The following is a 7892-nucleotide window of genomic DNA, read 5'->3' as shown; positions in this document are numbered from 1 at the left end:
TGGCTGGGGCCCCTGTGTGCTCTCTGAATGATAACTCGGGCCCATCCCAGGGACAGGTAGAATTGAAAAGTCTTTTTATTTCCATAGGCTTAAGCCAAACTCCTCAAAACAAGCTATTCCAGAGCTGAGCTGGTGCAAGGCTAATGCCGCGGTTGGCAGCCCATGCGCAGCCTCCTCTTTGGCGAGCCCAGACACCGTGCTTATCCACTTCAGCTGTCTTTTAAAAGCCTCCTTCTCACAAAAGACAGAGCTGATCTCAAGGGCCTGGGAAAATAGAAAATTCTCACACTGTGATGGGAAACACTGTCAAGACCTGAAACTCTATAGCAAAGTATCAGATACCAGTGTGTAGTCACAGATAAGGTGAGGGAACAAGGCTGTGTGGAATAAACAACTACAGAAAAGTTAAAATAGGTGCGTTTGCTGGAATTGTTATACTTAAGAAGCAACCAGGACCAGTTCACTCTTCGGAGAGTGTGTCACCAATGTTCTTGTCATTTATTAACTATGGTATATATTTGTTTCCCTCCATATGTCCTTAAATGAGGTCTTAGGATGAGTGTGGAAATTTCAGGCTGCTGGTGGCCTGGCAGTTTTGCTTAGGGTCAACATTGTAGATTGACTTGCTCATTTGGAAAATTAATATTAAATGTTGCTGTTCTTATATTGCTTGTTCCGGCTGTTTAGTTGTCTGTTTCTGGTGGGTTCTTCATCCCATCAAAGCCATAGTTCTGGGAAAGCATATGAGCTTAAATCATTGTATAGTATTTTTTAGGTATTCATATATATATCCCTCTTGAGAGGCTGACAGTTCACATCTATCCAGCCATGTGTTTCTGTGGTTCTTATCACCAAGATACTTGAAATTCAAAGGATAAAGACCATGCATTCTCCTCTTAGTAGGTGATTAGGATGAGCTCCCCCACTAACGATGAGAAAAGTGAGAAAAGTCAGAGACTCTGCTTATTTCTTGATGAATGCTCTTCAAATTGATACTAACTTATATAAAAAAGCAGGCTTCACAAGGGTATTAATATACATGACAATATACCACACAGCAAAGAGCGTTTATACGCTTTCAAATATTCTGTGACTGCATCTTCCAACAGAAATTGCAATTTCATTAGCATTTATGACTAGCCTTCCAGGGATGTTTGCCAAAGGGATGAAAGCAGAAACAAAACAAAACAAAACAAAAAACCACAGCAGCCCTTTCACAGGCCCACACAAAGGTGCTAATTAGTTAGTGATGGTTTTTCTCTGTGGGCAATGGCCCAGAATCCTGGGACTTGTGACCATAGACCTATTTTCATTATGCCTAGCAAAACAACAAACACGTTAAATGCAATGAAATTTTTCCTTTGTGGAGTTTTATGTCAATGAATGGCCTCCAAGCATATAAAGAATTGTTATGCAGAGGATTATGAGAGGTTATTTTCTACAAAGGAAGTTAGCCGCTGCCTGGGAAAGGTGAGTCTGGATTTGCCAACTGTAAGACTGCTTCAGTATAAAACAGGTAAGTTACACGTGGAGGTGGGAGCAATGTTTTTGTGATACAGATTTTTTTTAATTAAAAATTTTTTTTCTCTTAAAATGGACCCATGGAAACTTTACTCAATTTACTTCCTAATATTCTAGAGTTTTTAGTGAATCAATGCCAGCAGTGACTATTGAATATGAACCAGGTGCCACATTCTGTACCTTCTAGTCTCCTTTTATTTTCACATTAACTTTGTGAGGAAGGCATTGTTGCCTTCATTTTTCACGTGGGGGCGATAAGGATCAGTAAGGTTATATCACCTCCCTAAAATCACATAGATAAAATGTGATAAAGCCAGGATTTAAACCAGTCTTTGAGTCATCCAAACCCAACTTTATCCATCTGAAAGAGGCAGAAAGATAATACCAGGGACCTCGACCTTGCCCTGTAGCCTAGGCAGAATTCTTATTATCTGAATAAATAAAACCCTATTCAATTCTGTTGAGCACCTTATAAGAAGGTTAATTTGATAACTTAATTCTCCACTACACCTGATACTGTGAGAACTCAGTCCCACAAATCTTTGAAGTAGAATCATTCATTCAACAAACACTTAATGGGCATCTGTGATGTGTGACCATAGTTGCTGAACCATGGAAAGGAAAGTTTGCTCTTCTTTGCCTTAGGCAGGGCTCCTGGGAAAGGGAAGGAGTGGTAAATTCCATGTTTATAGGTGAAAAGGGAATGAGAAAATGAGCAGAATTTGGGAAAGGAGGCAGATCTGTGCCATTGAAGAAGACAGGAGTGGGGCTTCCATGTTCATTGTGGCATTATTTACATTAGTCAAGAGATGGAATCGACTTGGGTATCCAAGTTGATTGCATCAATGGAAAAAACTTGGTGTACACACACAGTGGAATACTACTCAGCTTTTTCAAAAAAGGAAATCCTGCTATTTGCAACAACGTTGATGAACTGGAAGATATTAAGCTAAGTAAACTAAGCCAATTATAGAAAAAAACCTCTGTGATCTCACTTAATTGTGGAATCTAGAACAGATGAACTCACAGAAACAGAGAGTAAAGGGGTTGTTACCAGGGGCTGGAGGAGGGTGTGTTGGGGAGATGTTGGTCAAAGATACAACATTTCAGTTAAGTAGGAGGAATAAATCCAAGAGCTCTATTGTACAACATAGTGACTATTGCTAATAACCGCATATTGTATACTTGCAAATTGCTAAGAGAGTAGCGTTTAAGTATTCTTGCCACAAACATAATGTGAGGTAATGCATAGGTTAATTACTTGGTTTAACCGTCTCATAAAGTATACATTCATGAAAATATCATACTGTGCACTGTAAATATACATAATATTTATTTTAATATGAAAGAAACAATTTTTAAGTCTTTTTTTAAAAAGACAGTAGTGAGGTTGGACATTTGAAGAATATATGTGCAAATTAACTATCATCTGAATTTTGAAACAGACACATTTAGAAAATGGCACAAGGGATGCTGTTCACTGGACTGGAAACAAAATTCATTCTAAGTGATGATTTGGGGTGGAGAAGTACAGGGTTATTGAGGCAAGTCCATGAGGTTCCTGTGAAGCAGCTATTAAGAACCGTGGACTTCCCAATCTATCTCCTAGGGCCCAAATCAGATGCAAACCCCTTGGCTAGTCAGCAGTAGCCTGATCTTGTATCACAAGGTGTGGTTTGCAAGTTATTTATTCACAAGGAGGAGTGAGAGAGGTGCACAGACAAGATGCTGTCAATGTAGATCTCACCATCATCTCAGTTTACAGGTGAATTCCCAAAACTGGTTCCAATGTTAGAAGTTGAAAGGGTGGGCATGAGTAAAGACAGGGTCTAAAGCAAGCCCACTTATGTTGGTGACACATGTACATGTAAAAAGTTGCAGACATGCTTTAAGCCCTGGTCTATTTGTTTGGGTCCTGACCTACTCGCAGCGCCCCAAGCAAAGGAGCACATTCTAAACAGAATTTTCAAATATCCTATGTCTCTTGAAAAGCATAAAGCAGACTGTTATGCGTAACTCATGGAAACTATTATTAGCGACTCTGGTCATCATGTACTGTTTCACTATCTTGTCACTTCCAGGAATGTCCCATTCATTTCCTCATTGCATGTTTCATCTCTCTTTGCACTTCCATTTCACATTGTAAGGCACATGAGAAAGCAGGAAAGTGTTTTCTACACATCACTCTTTATACCTCAACTTCAACTCTTCTGAGAAGTGCAATTTGATTTAGCCCCTTTTTTAAGCCATAAGCATTTCCCAGATTTCACTCTACACTTCAGACTGTGCAAGATAGATGCTTACGGAACCCCTCTGGGAATTATTAAAACAGAAGAGGGGGAAAGCTGATCCCTCAAGTCAGAACTGACTTTATGGGAGAGAATGGCAGAGGGCCAAGCTGGAAAGAGCCATAAGTTAATTATTGTGTCCCTTTATAACAGTACTAATGCAAAAACCCCAAACAGAAAGCTCCATATGAGGCTCACTTGACCCTGGTGGATCCCTGAGTAATGCAACAAGTTGACTCCAAGAACGGCCTGTGGAGCCAATGGAACCATTGGAGACGTGTGATTCCCACGTCTAGGTCCCATGGAAATATCAGTGAAGTCACAGAATGCTCAAACCTGGAATCACCACCATTAGAATGGTCAGCTTGATGATATTGGAATAGCCACCATTGACATTCATACAAAGGTCCTCCACCTTCTAAAACAAAGCCTAATGCACAGGAGTTTATAGAATTTAGCAGTCTTTGAGCTCACAAGAAAGCTTTCCTGTGGTTAAACAGTCAAAGAATGTCATCATAGAAAAATGTGGTGAATCACCAAGGATCACTGTTCTGTTTTTAAAGGAAATTGCTTCCCTGTTAAATGTTTATGGTTCTCTATCACTAATCTATCAGCATAACGATTTAAATGAAGCCACTCTCATCCTTGGAAAGAACAAAAGGAATCAATGTTTTCCCACAACTCAACAGGCAGACATTGAAATGATTAAAAAGCCATTCTTTCATTCATTCACTCGTGTATTCATTCAATAAATATTTGATAGTGCTTAACATCAATCTTATGTCCTGTGCTTAGTACATGTGATATAGTGAGTGATAAACAGATACACATGTCCCTGAGTGTCATCAAACTTAGAGTCTAGCCAGGAAATCACAAATTGACAATTTATAGGTTGTCTGATTATCCTTATGTGGAGACCAAAGCGCAGAACATATAGTGTTTGTCTAGGGAATCACAAAACCTCTCACCTTCCTAAGGATGTCTCATTTGAACTGAGCTTCAAATGAAGGCTATAAAGTACAGGCAAGAGAGTTCCAGGCAGAGGATCCAGCATCTGCCCTTTTGTGAATTTCACTCCTTTGTAATGCTTCCTCACCAGTAACATAGAAGGTTAATCAGTAAGTGGTAGAAAATTTGGGAGAGATGGGTAACTTTTTTAACACTGCCGGGATACACAATTCAAATAAAATTTCTGTCAATAGCATCTCCTTTTGTCCTTTAATTGATGTGTTTCAAAGAGTCTCTATCTTCTGCTCAGATCTGGGTCCATGTCCAACATTTCTGGGCTCCTTCCAAAATGGTGATATGCAGGCTTCTGACAAAAATAGTCAGGTTTTTTGTTTGTTTGTTTTGTTTTTCTCCCCTCTTCCATTAGCCATGGCCTCTTGCCATGTAGAATCTCACAAATGGACACAAACCAATCAATCACCCTTATAAAAATGTCAAAATTCATCCTTCCCTACTGTGAAATGAATACACTGACCTTAACACAATGTAGAAATGAATTTTTAAAAAATCTATCCCCACCATGGACCCCTGGCTTCCACACTTAAGATTTCCACACTTTTCAGTTTGACAAAGCTAACATTGCTGAGAAGATTTTCTCGCTTCTTTAAAAATAAAAATAAAGCTGGAAGCAGATAAATATTCCCAAAATTTACTAATAAGAATTTATTTGCACACAGGCTTTGTCTGTCAAGATAGGAAGAGATATTATATGTTCAGAAGGAATAAATGAAACAGGGAGACCTTCATTTCAGACTGTCTTTAAAAACAAACAAAAATGAGTTTTCTCAGTCTAGAGACCTTCTTCTAACACTTCACCAGGATGCCTGCTTCATGCAGTGTCAAATTCTAGTTTGTGTGGTATAGCACTGGATAAAGGTGGAAGTCATGATGTTGGCAGAGATGTCAGCTCATTCCTGGCTCTGTCATTTGTCAGCTCCATGATTTTGAATAGATCACTCACTCTCTTTTACCCTCCATTTCTTCATTTGTAAAACAAGACAATACTATCTATCTCCTAGAGTGCTGCAATACTCATCTCTTATTTTCACCAGCCTGGACACCCATTTCCACTCTTTTGGTATCAGCTCTTTAATTACCTTTGAGGGACGCACTTGCCACTCTCAGGGCATAAAGTTCCGGGGATAACACCACCACTGGCTCTTGGGAAGAAAAGTGTTATATAACCAGATTCTAAGCCCTTGGGCATGGGATTTGTTTCAAGGTCCTGTATGTGACACAGGGTGGGACAATGAGACTCATACTAAAAAGTTTTAGGAAATTATTGGGAAAGATGATCTCTGGGAGCTGGAGTTACTAAGCTTATAGGAATCAGACCTGAAGCTGCTGGAAACCTTGCAGAGAGCCTGCCAAAGCATGAACCTAGCAGAGAAAAATAAAAGGAGATTGAGGGAGATAGACTCGAGTCCTGGATCTTGCTGCATCTCTGGAGTTTTGAGTTCCATATGTCAATACATTTCTCCTTTTTGTATTGGGTTGTTTGAATTCAGTTTCTGAAAATTTTAATTGAAGTAAACTCAATTTATACATGAGTTTCAAGAATTAAACTATAATATGCATAAGATGCATAGTACCTGGCATATAAGTCAACAAATGAAGCCACACATTGTGTCCTGTGCACATGCATGTTTATGTATGTGTCTTTAGCACTTGAAAGTTGCTCAAAGAGTTTAGATACAAAAAAAAAAAAAAAAAAAGAGCCAAGGCTGTAAGCTATGGCTCTGTCCACAGCTGCTAGTAACTCCAGGACACTTTAAATTCTGTGTTTAAGGAAGAGATCACTTTTTCAGACTTCTCATTAATTTATTTGGACAATAATACTACGATAATTTGCAACATCAAAATTGTAAAAGAGGAAGAATGAAAAGAAGGAAGGAAGGAAGGAGGGAAGGAGGAAAGGAAGGGAGGAAGGAAGGAGGGAGGGAGGGAGGGAGGGAGAGAGGGAGAGGGAAGGAAGGAAGGAAGAAAGGAAGACAGGCTCAGACATTGATAAGCATTTAAAGGAGGTATGATGTCATAAAACTCCCTCTCCTGATTCTGTCATTCTTCCATACTCAGGAGTTACCTTCTCCAGGGATCCCATGCATTCCATTTGCCCCTTCACCTTCTCTATAAAAGCTTGTATTAATTCAGGAAAAAAATAATCTGATATCGATTCAGGAGCAAATGACTGATAATAGCTACAAAAGTTACCCTTTTTAGGGATATTTGCATTTTAACAGGAATCAAAACAAAAGCAAAAGTAACATGGCTCAGGCATCAAGGAGAAAGGAAAGATTAGTTGTGGAGCACCTACTATGTGCAGGGCAATTAATATAATGTATCTTATGGAATCCTCATAACTACATTGTGAGGTAGCTATTATACTCATTTTACAGATGGCGAAACACACTCAGAGTTCAACACTTGCCAATGCCACATAACTCAAAATAGATGAACCAGAAATAAACCCAGTTGCAGTTGAACAAAACCCCATGTTTTGGGTTAAGATTCTTCCTAGTGGCCCTGGAATTATGGCTGTCACTAGCTGAGCATTGCACTGACTCTGGACATGGAAATAAGAGACACATTTTTGACTACTGACCCAGCATTAGGGTGACGTGGAGGCAGGACAGAGGGCAGCAGAGTGACAAAGCAAATTTTATCTGAGAAGATACATTTTCAAATTCAATAGCAGGAACCTCACCAGCACTTTTTTAAAACTTCAGTTAAACAGATTTTCTAAACTGCATACCAGCACCTAATAAATTTGGTCTTTTTTTCTCTTTTCTTTCAATTTTATTTTAGCTTCTAGCCTTATGCAGTTGGCTGTGCAAAAAGGCAAAAGGAATTCTCTGTGCTTTGTGATCTTTTTTCTGTCACCCTCTGCTTTCTTAAATTGTAGGCTTAATTTGATCAGCAGTTATGAAAAAGAAACATTAATCCTGGGAAAAAGGACTTGTTCGCGGCCAGGCAGTTTCGGTATTGCTTCTGAAGTGAAGTGTTTTGTACTTGGATATGAGTTTTGCCCCTGGGGACGCTGTAACTCCTTCATGTGAGAATAGAAAGGGGACAAAG

This window comes from Callithrix jacchus, chromosome 9 (genome assembly GCF_049354715.1).
Source record: "Callithrix jacchus isolate 240 chromosome 9, calJac240_pri, whole genome shotgun sequence".
Taxonomy (NCBI): domain Eukaryota; kingdom Metazoa; phylum Chordata; class Mammalia; order Primates; family Cebidae; genus Callithrix; species Callithrix jacchus.
This window is presented reverse-complemented; position numbering follows the sequence as displayed.